Below are 13276 nucleotides of genomic sequence, written 5' to 3'. Positions count from 1 at the left end.
TTTCTGGTCAGTGACTAATTCTATGTGACCATTTATTTTACCTGTGCTTCTTTTAAAAAACATGTCATTAAACCAAAAACCCCATCTACCAGGGATAAGGCTAGTGGATACCATGGGTAAGTAAAATGCATTAAGATATTTGATGCCTGTTAAAGGAGTATTACTAATAAAAGATTATTGCATATTTGTAAGTTGTGAAGAGACTAGATCTCAAAAGTTCTCTTCACAAGAAAAAAATTTTGTAATTATATATAGTGATGGGTGCTAATTACACTTACTGTGGTGATCATTTTGCAATATATACAAATATCGAATCATTATGTTTACACCTGAAACTAATATAATGTTATATGTCAATTATACCTCAATAAAAAAACTATTTATGAGAGTTACTTTGGGAAATAAGGACGTCTTCTCAGCACCCTTAACATCACACCATGGGGTCTGGATATGACTCTTTTTCCTCTCTAGCCAAGGTAATTATGGAGAAAATGAAGTTTATACTAGGGATGTATAAGGCAGCTGCAAAAATTTGACTGGATTCAGGAAGAATCCAAGTGGAGTAAGTAAGGCATTAAGCAATTATGATTTCTAATTAACACTGAAAACACAACTCACAACCCTTCTGTGATTCTTCTTTGGATCACTGACACATACCCACTTTAGACCAAACATGCAAAGGACATTTTATGTATAATATATATTTTTTAAAAACTTTATAGTGCTGTAAGCATTTCTATGGACTAAAAAATAAACTCAATTGTGCAAAGTTAAACAATGGATAAAAAGTGTAAATACTCCTTTATTTGCTTCTTAGAAATCAATGTAGAGCTGTTACATATCAATTGCAACTTAATCACATGTTCAGGTGCTTTTTTTGTTAATGATTCAAAAGTTGACATGTTTTCTTCTGTTGAGTGAAAGTTCATGCAATTAGCTATGTAGAAAGCTACAGACATGGCTGGGTCACTTTACCTTGACAGAAGTAACTTCATAGCTCATCAATTGCATACTCTCTATCGCTGGTCCTAAAGCTAGCAGGCCATTCCAAAAGTAACCATGGAGTTTCAGCACATATCATTCACCTCCTCCTGTTAAAAAAAAGTCTCTTCAGTAGCAGTTCTAATCCTTTCCGAAGAGATGTTTCCAACTCTCTGTGATATAATTATTATGCAAAGAAAATAGAAAGTGATGCTGCAAATGTTAAAAATTGGCAGTGAGTTAATCTCATAGCAGCCCATGATCACTTTGGAGGAGGGTGAAATTAAACATCTGCTCAAAGACACCATGGTAATTTGTTTTTTGTTGTTGTTTTTAACGGCCTGAGTACCAATTTGAAGATTCCATTTTAAAGTTACTGCCTTGATACCCTTTCTATCCTATGAGTGTAGTATTTTGAAGAGGCTGTGGCAAGCTTTGATGTCAAACGAATCTAAATAGAGTATAATTAAAAAAACAAGAAATGAAAAATAATGTAATACAAAGCTACTTAGCCCTGCCAGATGCTTCTGTAGGAAACAGGGATCCCAGCAAGTCAAATGCATGTCCTGTTATCTTCCCAATAGCTTCAATAATGAGCTATTTAATGTGGGAGCTTGCTTGGGCCCCAGCTCTTGACAGTTTTATAGCCCTTGGTCAGAGTTTTCAACAGCATTGGGGCAGGTGTGACTAGGGAGCTAGATTACACATACTGCCTTTCCACTTGCAGATACACAGTATTTACTTTTCAGGGTGAGCCTGTAAACCAGCTGCCCAATTAGGCTGCAGATTCCTCATGCCTCATGAAACTTAAGCAAAGACTGTGAATATAAAAGCCTCAGAAACACATGCAGGCTGAACTTTCCTTTAATGTCTTCATATAATTTCTATGAAAAAGAATGCCAACAACCAGTAGTCTTCTACATCAGAACTATAGACCCACATTCAGGTGGTAGATAGGATCAAACTTTAGAAACAAAGCCAAAGTTTTACAAGAAATCTCCCAAGTTCTGTCATTTGCTCTGTCATTCAAATCCCTGCACAATAAATTTTCCAACTTTTAAAACCAAAATTTCCTTCAGTGAATCCTCTCTTCTAGCCAAATTGCTCTTCTCATGGTCCCTGAACATGTGGCTTGTATTCCTACTTCTCTGCCTCTGCTCAAACATTGCCCCTCACTTAGAATGTCATCATTCCTCCCTCCCTATCTCTCCTTCCCAAACATAGATCCCACACCTCCATTTAGACCCCACTCAAAAGCCACCTCCTCCATGAAGACTTCTCGGCCAGTGATTTCTTTCTTCTCTGACTTCTCTTAGCATTAACTATTTATATATATGTTTATTTATGTGTATTTTTACCTCCTGAAAAACTTTCCAGCCATCTGTAGGTCACTTCTATTTGAGTGGTTGCCATCCTGCAAATTCAACAAGTCTACCAACAAGCCTATATTTTTCTTAAATTTCTATTAGCAGTACCACCATTTTGATACAGGGTGTCCCAAAAGAAGTATACACACTATAACAGCTAATAGATCAATTTTGAAAATGAAATGTACTTTAATAAACACTGCCTTTATAATTATTCAAAGTGTGTGTATACATATGGGGGGACACGCCTATATTTCAGCCAGGCTCAAAACCTTGGAATCACCTTAGAGTCTTCTTCCTCTTTCATATTTCCCATATTTGATCAGTGGCCAGGGCCTGTGAATTCTAGCATTGTCATATCTCTTGCAACCAATCTCCTGCCCTTTCTATTTCCACTGCTAACACCCTTGCTCAGGTCTTTATTTCCTTACCTGGATTATTTCCAAAGTGTCCCACATTCCTGTCTATTTCCAGTTTCTCTACCTTCAAGTCAACCTAAACACCTCAGCCAGATTAATCTTCCTAAATACAGATCTGAATCACAATATTTCTCTATGTGAACACCTTTAATGGCATCCTAAGACCTACCAAATAAAGTATAAATTCCTCAATCTGGCAAGAAGTATGCCTAGTGTTGTGGATGGTTTGGTATGCCACCCAGATCCCCCTTTGGTACCAAGTCATTCATTTCCCCAGATGTCGCAGGTGGCTTCTGACAGGTCATAGTTAAATCCCTCCCCAGAAATTGCTCTGGCCAAAAGGAGCTGTTTGGCCCAAGTTTTGCTCCCTCTCCAAAGTCAGCCCACATCCAATGACTTATTGCTATGGGTATACAATGACCCAGCCCTCTTGTCTCAATTCAGGACAACTTTGTGGGGTTGTGCTACCTTCTGAATGCCATGTGGAATTATCTGAGAGCCCCCATTGCAACTTTGTTTCAGTTCAACTTCTCTGTCTGCCACATCCTGCCTCCTTAAATCCCTTACAAGAGTGGATCCAAGAGCATTCCCTAATAAACTTCCTGCACTGAATCTTTATCTCAGAATTTGTGTTCACGGAACCCAACCTGACGCCTGTCTTCCTTTCATATCTTTCACTCCTATCCTTCATATAGCCCACATTCCAGTTAAACTGAGTTATCTGCCATTCCTTAAAGATACCTCATGCATTACCACTAACTCATACGTCCAAAAAAATTTTCCACTGAATATCTAAAATGATTCCCGGCTGTATACGAGGTATTGACTGACCTAACGGGATATAGACAAGTAAACACACTATCAGAATACAGTATGAACAGTGATTTTCCAGCTGAGACGACAGAAAGAGTGAGGGAAAAGAGTGTCCTAGACAGGGAACAGCATGCACAAAGTCCCAAAGATATGAAAACTCACCTGGTGAGTCAGTGGACTGCAAATGCAGAAGGGCTGGAATTCAGGGAGTTTGAGTGGTGGTGGCAAGAGATGAGGCAAGAGAGGTCAGCAGGATCAAAACAAGAAAGGTAAGTAGCCTTAATTAGGGGTCTGGATACTATCCCTAGGACAAAGGCGAACTATTAGAGGGCTTTAAGGAAAGAAACAACACAATAATCATATTTGTGTTTTAGAAAGATTCACTTGACTAGTATGTAAAGAAAAAATTAGCTAGAGGGCCTGGCTGGGCGTGGCTCAGCGGTTGAGTGTTCTAGGATCCAGGAGATCGCAGTTCGATCCCTGGTCAGGGGCATGCAGGAGGCAGCCGATCAATGACAACCCTCTCATCGTTGATGTTTCTATCTCTCTCTCTTCCCCTTTCCCTTCCTGTCTCTGAAATCAATAAAGATATATTTTTTAAAATTTTTTAAAAATAAGACTTAGCTAGAGGAAAGATCTAAGGTAGCTGGCTACTGCCGTCATCAAGCAAAAGATGATGGAGTGATGGCCAACAGAGGTGGTAATGGAAATGGAGAGACCTGAACAGATTCAGGAGATATGAAGAAACTACAATATAAAGGGCATGATGGTTTATTATATGGATGGGGGGGGGGGAATCAAAGATTATACCATGTTTCTGACTTGAATAACTGGATGTACATTGTTCACTAAGATAAGAAACACTGAGGAAGATGCAGAACTGGGGAGAAAGATGATGAGTTCAGTTTTGGACATGCTGGACTTAAGGTACCTAAGTAAGAATTGGATATGTGAATGTGAACAGCAGATAGATACATGGGTCTGACCTTTAAGAGAGCAGCCTGGCTAGAGGCACAGGCCAGGCATCATCAGCATCTACCTGGTCATAGAAACCTGAGGGTAAGGTTGAAAAAAAAAGCTGTCAGAAAAACAGGAGGAAACCCAGGGAAATGTGGTGGCACAGAAGCCAAGACAATCCTTCAAGATGAAGCAAGTGGTCAACAGTGTCATATATTGTTCAGACAAAATAAAATAAGGACCAAAAAGAGTATCCACTGGTTATAAACACTGCTGTGCCTTTGCGCAAATTATTCCATAATGAGAAACCACAGAAACTTTTTCATCTTCAAGGATCCATTCAAATTGCTTCACATTTGCTTAGTGATTTACTAAACACCATCAACTGTTCCCTCATTTGCTGACTATAGATTTCGAGGGTTAAAAACATCTCATGTATCTTGGTATCCTCCCCAATCATTAAAATGTGGATGTTATAGGTTCAGAAAAGGAGCCAAACTTGCAGAAAACGATTCATAAAAGAAGAGAATCTACAGCTAGGAAGAGCCGGTCCACAGACCAGAACTATTGCTTGTGCCTGTCAGCAAGATGCCGCAACTAAGACAAGCCCATGTCCGTGTGGGGAGAGTCATGAAAAAATGCCCTTGATTGTTTAGGAAGGAACACTGAGACAGTCAGTCCTCACCCTTATATACAAACTTGGTGAGTGAAATAACAGTGATGAGGCCATCCTGCCTTTTCACTGTGGATATTAACCTCAATGACCAGTTTAGTGCTAGATATACAGCAAAATGCCCACATGTTCCCAACCCTGACTGATCTCACTCACCCCAAAAGACAGGTCATGAGCAGCTACTGATAAAGAGGCATTCATCTTCTGACTGTTCTTTCTTCTAGAGTGTGAACATCTGAAAAAAAAAAAAAAAAAAAAAGGCCTATTTGAATAGGTGCAACTGCCAACTTCACTTATCCCTTCATATTTAATGAGCCTATTTTGTTTTATGGGTGCTTCAAAAGAACTGACAGAGAAGAGGTGGCTATAAATGGAAAACATGAAGCAACTTGCTGAGACTTCATGGTGAGGTTGATGTCTTGCCTTGTCATGCCTTTGCAGACCAACATTTCCATAATTCCCTTTTCAAACACAGATCAAAACTCAAAAGAGAAGAGGAGAATTCTTGCTCCCCAAAATGTCAACATGAAAGAATATTTCCAGGGAGTTTGAGGGAGATGCAGCCACCAACACAGTAACAGTTAAAGCGGTAGAAATGTGGTACATTTTTTTTGAGACATTCAGCCCAGACTTCCAGAATTCACTGCAGAACTGCAGAGCCAGAAATTATTCTGCCCTACCCCGTCCCTGCCTAAGCAACATTCCTCTTAAGTTCTCAAGAGGCCCTGGCATTTAGAACATTTGCAAATATTTACTCAACACCCAGAAGAGTACCTTAAAAATGGTGGGTCCTTGATGGTGGTGACACTCAACACCGGTAACACGCAGCCCTGTAAGATGTAGCTTTTTATAAACAGTAAGAGGACAGAATAGTGAAGGTGAAAGTTAAAGGCAAAAATTCGCAGCAGCTTCTATCTAGACTATGTTGCCTAAAGAAATTTTAGCTCAGTAAGATGTTAGTAAATGCCTATAACATTAAACACTGCAGGCGTTCAGGTGACCCTTCTTTTCATCACATCATTTTGTCATTCAGCACTGCCTCCATGACAATATTGCATATAATAATGCATACTTCACTCCCAGGTGCCTTTACCGCTTCTCCTGTGGTTTCCACCGACAACCCTGAGTGGGTTAAAAACAGATGATCCACCTTACACTGATCCATCATCATACAGATGTCCAAAAATGAATGGCCTCATTAAATTGGGACCAGCTGTACAAGGAGAGCATGTCAGACAGGAGGAAGGGTGCTATAAATCTGATGCTTAGGAAGAAAATTAGGGATTTATTCCAATGCCAGCATCTTATGTGATTTAAAAAACTTTAAACAAGCCAAGATCAGAGGGAAAGTACTTTACCAAGGTCACACAGTTATAAGTATCTTCTCAAAGTTAGTTTTATTTTCTGTGTGTCCTTACTGTTTTAATACCTGCAATATTAGATTCATATCACAATATAATGGTATGCTGCATTTTATAATCTGAATAACCCCAATGACACACACAGAGTCCACAGCTATTTAGGAGGCCTTCAGGAAGAACATGGATATAGAGGTTAAGAATGATTTATGTAGAAAAGAACATTCACCAAACACCAACTATATATTAAATTGAGAAGAAGCTTATTTGAATTAGACCAGAAAATTATCTCCTGTAGATAGTAATAATAATAATAATGATTAGAATATTTTAGATGCATTATACATCTAGTCTTGGCAACAAGTCTATAAAGTAGGACTATTACTATCATCCCCGTTTTAGAAGTGAGAAAACCAGGGCATGAAGAGGTTAAGTAATTTTCCCACTTGTTCATGGGTCCTATAGCTGATAAATGAGAAAGCAAGGATTTGAACCTTAGCTGTCAGGCTCCAGAGGCTGCCATCTTAGCCACTACATTACACTGCCTAGATGTAGGCTTAGTATACCTGACCAGAAACAGCATGCATGAGACTGATTTGCAAGGGTAGAATGGACCTGCGAGGGATCATAGCCCATCCCCTTTCACACCCCTATTCCAAGCCATTTCATGCCTCTCACTGGAGTGTCTCCTTGAGCTAGGGCAATTTGTTGTATATAATTAAGGGGATTTGGAAGAGCCTCATGAAAGTTCTATGATAAAAGAGCAAAAAAGGTTGTATCTCTCCATGAAGGTCTAGAGAAACAGAAAGAGATGATGAAGGGGGTATATGTGGAAACAGGAGTTGGAAAATAAAAAAACAGGAAACAGAAAAACTAGGGAAAATAGTGAAAATGAAAAAAAAAAAAAATTCTGGAAACATGCACAGATTGAAATCGCCCAGGATATGAGTCAGGAGAGGCTTGGTAAAAAAATAAAATAAAATAAAAATTTGAAGACAACCAAAGAAAAATCAGGAAAATGAGAACGGCTTTGCTATGTTTGTCACTGTTGTTCTCTCACAGTTACTAAATGAGGCAAAAGTTAGAGCTGTTATAATGTACTGTGTGTGTAGGGAATGGCACTTTTGAGGTAATATATGGTAGTCTTACAATATATGCAAATCAGATGAAAATATTCAAGATGCAAAATAAAGCATAGCTTACATTTGTTTTTAAAGAAATCACATTGAGCAGCTAAGAAGATCCGTTCCAAAATGTTTAATTTTCCTTCTCTTCACCAGCTTCCTCACAGTGTAACTTACCCACACATCCTGATGTTAGTGACATAAATCAAACCTTCCATAAAAATCAGAAATAAAAAATGTGTGAGCACAGGAGGTTCCTGATATTGGCAAGACTCCCATCCACATATACTACTGGGCCTAATCCACTAACATTTTTTAATTGAATTTATTGGGGCAACATTGGTTAATAAAATTATACAGGTTTCAGGTGTACAATTCTATAATACATCATCTGCTAATCCACTAACATAAAGAAGCCAGTTTGTTCTTAGTTCAGTAATGGGGAAGCTGGTACCAGACTTAATTTAAAGTATACTAATGCACTCTCTATAGGGAGCGAATTACTTCAGAATTGTCATATGAGATATTGCTGCAAAATGTGTACACTCCTCCCAACTACCAATTTGCTACCAGACTGTGACTGAAGTATCAGAAGATTTGGAAAATCTGGATCAATGTATTTGTGACCAACAGCAATGTAAGAGCTTAGGAAAGGATGTACCACTATATGTAGTATGACATCTGTAGCAGGGAAACTATCTCTTAGGTCAAGAAACTTGCATGCCGTACAAGACATTCCACACCTCAGGAAGATCCAGTGCTGATCAACAATACAGCAAATAAGGGCTCCAAACAAACAAACAAACAAACAAAAACTCTTTGGAAGGGACAAGCTGCAGATCATATAGAATAATCTTAGCTTTAAAAATGTCAAATAGGAGGCACAGTAACTCCCTTTCTGCCAAAGTCTGACTCTCTGGGAGGGGCTCCCAGAGCAGTCTTCAAGTCTGTTGACTTGTTTTTTTTTCAAACTATTAATGTAACTCACAGCTACATTGGTTTGTTTTGTTGTTGTGACATGGTCTCCATAGATGTGCTTTGAAATTGTGCCCAGCTGCACTGAAGCCAAGAACCATGCAATCTGGAGGTTGTGCAAGCGAGATTACAAGGCTCCAAGGTATCCAGTGCCTGCACTGCTCATCTCTTCCGCTTACCTCGAAGCTTGGCTTGTCCAGCCTGGGCAACAGAATCCTGCATTGGGACCAGATCCAAATACTTGAGGAAAGTGGCTACAGTTGCAGAAAAGGAACAGAGATTTAACTTCACATCAGGGCTTTATTTGCATGCATGTCTAGGAAGTGGTCGATGATAACCAGGACCTGTTTGGTGCCTGTTTGTTTTTAGTTTTCCCTCTTCCTTTCTACAGATAGCCCAACTTACTCATCTTTATTTTTCTCAAGAGTCCATTTCCCTCATGTTTTTTCAGTCCTCTGTCCCTCTCAACAAATGGATTCTCAAGAAATAATTTGATCAGTTCATTCACACCAGACTTAGCAAATAAAAATACAGGATATCCACTTAAATTTGAATTTCAGATAAATGGCAAGTTACTTTTCAGTATAACTATGTCCTGTGCAACATTTGGGACATACTAATACTAACATTAGTAATTGTTTATTTGAAATTCAAATTTAACTGGTTGTCTTATATTTTGCACGGTAATCCTATACTAAAGAGTAAATGACTTATGATGTTTTTAACTCTCCTAATGTATTTAACTTAGGATCTAAGTTATAAATCAAATAAATAATTAGGAGATTTTAGCAACAAACTAGAAGAAAAATATATCAGGTAAGCAATCACTTATTATGCTTAGCCATAGGAGTCACCCTGTTTTTTTAATCCTCACCCAAGGATAAGTTTGTATTGATTTGAGAGAGAGAGAGAGAGAGAGAGAGAGAGAGAGAGAGAGAGAGAGAGAGAGAAACGTCAACATGAGAAAGAAACATCAATTGGTTGCTTCCCGAACACGCCCCAACAGGAGATTGAACCCAAAACCTAGGTATGTGCCCTAACTGAAAAATCAAACCAGCAACCTTTTGTGTGTGTGTGTGTGTGTGTGTGTGTGTGTGTGTGTGTGTGTGTGTGTGCAGAATGATGCTCCAACCAAGTGAGCCACCTGGCTGGGGCATCACCTTTTTTTAAGTTGCAAAAGACTATCTAAAATAAATCAATAAAATGATAATAATAATAATAAATTGCAAAAGACTGTAACTCAGAGACAGAAATCATAGCTTGATTCTTAGCCACTTGAACTTAAGGTTACTGATCAACATTTACTTCAAATCAGACAATATGATTGTTCATGTTAATTGTTCGATTCTTCTAGATGGAGAAAATATGATTCAAAGATACAATTCTCTGTCCCAGAATATCTGTTCCCACTGTGTCTTGAGTGGCAAGAGATACCGGTGGTATTAGTTGAGTATCCTAGGCCTCTGTTCACATCCTACCAACACAAACCTTTCACATGTTCATGTCTATTGACATGGCCAAGTGTGAAATATATACTCTTCAAGATCTCAGAAAATCTATACTTAGCATCAGGGAAAGGGAAGAAGTGTGAAAATAGTGATTATCAATGAGAAAATAGGGAGCAAAGCGGAGTAAAAGAAAATTGATATTAAAAAATGTAAATGGGGAGCAAAGAGGACATTTGGACCAACCTCAATTGCCTAGAATAGGTGGTTACCCAGCCGTGTGAGTTAAGGATCTCTGGGAAGAGCCCTATGGAAGATACTGAAGATGAGCTCATTCAACACCTATTCCAACCTCCTTCTGGAATGCCTTCCTGTGTATTACAGAGGCTGGTAAACTAAAAACTGCTTTTACCACAATTCCTTCTAAATAGGGTTCTGGGCATGATGTCTGCTCCATCGTCACATTCACTTTCAGAACGTGAATTCGGACTGAGTGAAACAGGGAGGAAGACTGGACATGAGGCATCATTCTGCTGCTGTAGATGAAGTGTTGACTCCCTAGTTCAGCAGAAGTGGCTTCCTGACCACAGCTTCTCCAACTGACAGGCAGTGTACAGATCAAGGCAAGCACACAGTTCCTTTGATGGCTCAGTTGTGGTGTGGCTTCAGGATTCATTTTTGGAAGCTTACCAGCCTAGAATCTGTTTCTTCAGCCCACAAACCAGTTCTGTATACCAGTGAATACTCTGTCGTTAACACATTTCAGCTTAAGCCAGCTAGAGTGGGGTCTGTTCTCTGCAACTGAACACTAACTGATACAAGCTGTGGCTCCCAAAATATATATTTCACTAGCCTAATGGTTCTCAACTGGGGCTAATTTTTCCCCCTGCCCACAGGACACATGGCAATGTCTGGAAACATTTTTGGTTGTCACTACTGGAATGGGAGGAGGCTGGGTACTATTGGCATCTAGTGAATAGAGAGCAGAGATGCTGTTAAACATTCTACCATGCATAGGACAGCCCTACCACCACCACAAAGACCTGTCTAGTCCAAAATGTCAATAGTGCCAAAACTGAGAAACCCTTCCCTATCCCAGAATCCAATGTAAAAATTTATCATTAAAAATGCAATATTTTGGTTTAGAAAGTACCCTCTTTCGTAATGCAAATAATCCTCAAAAAATTATAGGTAAAGTTTTGCTCTCAGTCAATATTTTATTAAGAACTATATCTCTTTAGTCTAAGGTTTATATAATTTTCAAATTTTAATATTTCTGAAACCATGTCATGACCTAAAATTAAGGTGTGCTTTTAATGTGGTGATTTTTTTCTTATTTTGTTTTGTTTTTTAATCAAGCTGTTATTAAGTCTATAGCCTATCTTAGAACTGATAGCATCTGCAATCTAGGAACTAGGGTAGTTTAAACAAGTATTTTCCTGAGGGCAAACTTACCAAAATGCACAGGGAGGGGAATGGTTGAATGTGGACAGGGGGCACCATAGTCTCAACCCTAACTGTACAACAGAATCACTGCAGTGGTTTGGGCACAACATCTCCTGACAAAATACTAAGTTGCTGTGGTCTAAGAAGACCACAGAAGGCCAAATTCAGCCATAAAAAAGTTAGAAAGAAAAGAAACATGGGAGGTGGAAATAAATGGAAGCACTTGCTAAAAAAAGAACAAAAACAGTGGGGGGGTTTTGTTTTTTTATGCTCTTTATACCCAGGGTCAAAAACCACTAATTTAGGGCACCTTGAAGAATTTGGACCCCTGAAGATGGAGAAAAGAGGAAAAAAGAGGTGCCGCTATTAGGATAGATATGCAAAACAGTGATGGCAGATAACCAGATAAGCTTCAAAACCTCACTCTTCTTCCCAGCACCAGACCTTGTTACTATTGCCAGACAATTTGCTAACACTCCAGCATTATAGCTCTTGAGTAACTTTCACAAGCTCTCTGGGGCCCGGAGAAAATCACAACCAGAGAATTTAACTAATAATGGATCCTGACAAAAAGAAAAGGAAGATGCTTTCATCTACACCAAAATTCAGCATGTTTAGAAGCAGTATGTATCTTACAAATGCAATTCCTTTAACTTCTCATTCCCCTATCAAGTCTAAATCCTGCGTTGGGGTGCTCAGTAAATATTGGCTAAATTGAATTAAGTCTATTGCCTCAAAGTCCTACTAACTTAAAATGTATGAAAAATAAGTCCCTTTTAAAAGGAAGAGCAAAAATTCAAGAGACAACAGTAATGGGAGACAAAGGAATTCACCATTCCAATTACCTCTTCTCTCCAGCAGTGGGAAGAGGTCTACACTGGTCCCAATAAATGTTGCCTCACAAGTTTGCTACTACTACCAACCTAACAGCCCTATTTCTTTGTTAAATTGTTTTCTTAAAGTTAAAATTAACACAATTCTACAGTGTCCCCAACTGCCTCAAGATTGAGAGTATAGACTTCTAAAGCCAGATCCTGGATAAGACCCCGAAGCCATGCTCTATTACACCCAAAAAGTGTGTTTAGGTGGCAGGCTATTGCAGAGGAGTTCATCTCAAGCAAAAAAAATCTGAAGCTTTAATCTATCTTTTTAGAAACAATCACTCTCATTATTCTAGCAGAGTCATTTTTCCCTTATTTTAAATTTATTTATTCGGAGACTTCTAAATATATGCTGGTCTGTTGAAACAGCCTCTGGGCCCAAGTACAATAAAAACATTAATTAAAACACACGATTAGAAACACCCAGCAGCAAGCCTGGAACAGCTTCAAGTGAGTTCTGACATTTAAATGTCAGTCATAGAAGATAAAGCCACCTGCAGGTGACCTGTACTATGACCCTTGGCTTCCCCATGGATTCCTGACCAGCTGATGCTAAGGTGGGTGCTCTCTGCCAATAGATGGCCATGCCCAATTAGTCCACTTCTCCCCTAACTCTCGATTTGGTATAGTCTCTACCTGCCTCTCCTTTCATTCTGCAATGGACTAACAAGAAATTCACAGAAACCCCAATTTTGGCAGAGGCCTGGGCACGGGAACATTACATAACTGTTGGGCTTTGGCAGGGCAGGACTAAAGGGCTGGGTGCCTTCTGCTGAAATGTGCCCTGCACTTTGTGGGCAGTGTAACTCTCCCTGAGGTGGTCTATCCTTGGTTCTG

General features: G+C 39.1%; 1 long non-coding RNA gene across 1 annotated transcript in view; it reads right to left on the bottom strand.

Moving 5' to 3' along the window:
- Positions 1–976: 976 nt before the first annotated feature.
- LOC308565961 overlaps positions 977–13276 on the bottom strand; it is a 104789-nt gene continuing 92489 nt past the window's right edge. Inside the window, exon 4 of the long non-coding RNA XR_014000096.1 lies at positions 977–1091. This is a non-coding gene — a long non-coding RNA (uncharacterized lncRNA). The remainder of the gene's footprint in view (positions 1092–13276) is intronic.

This window comes from Miniopterus schreibersii (assembly GCF_964146895.1).
Source record: "Miniopterus schreibersii genome assembly, chromosome: 13".
In the NCBI taxonomy this organism is placed as follows: Eukaryota; Metazoa; Chordata; class Mammalia; order Chiroptera; family Miniopteridae; genus Miniopterus; species Miniopterus schreibersii.
This window is presented reverse-complemented; position numbering and strand designations above follow the sequence as displayed.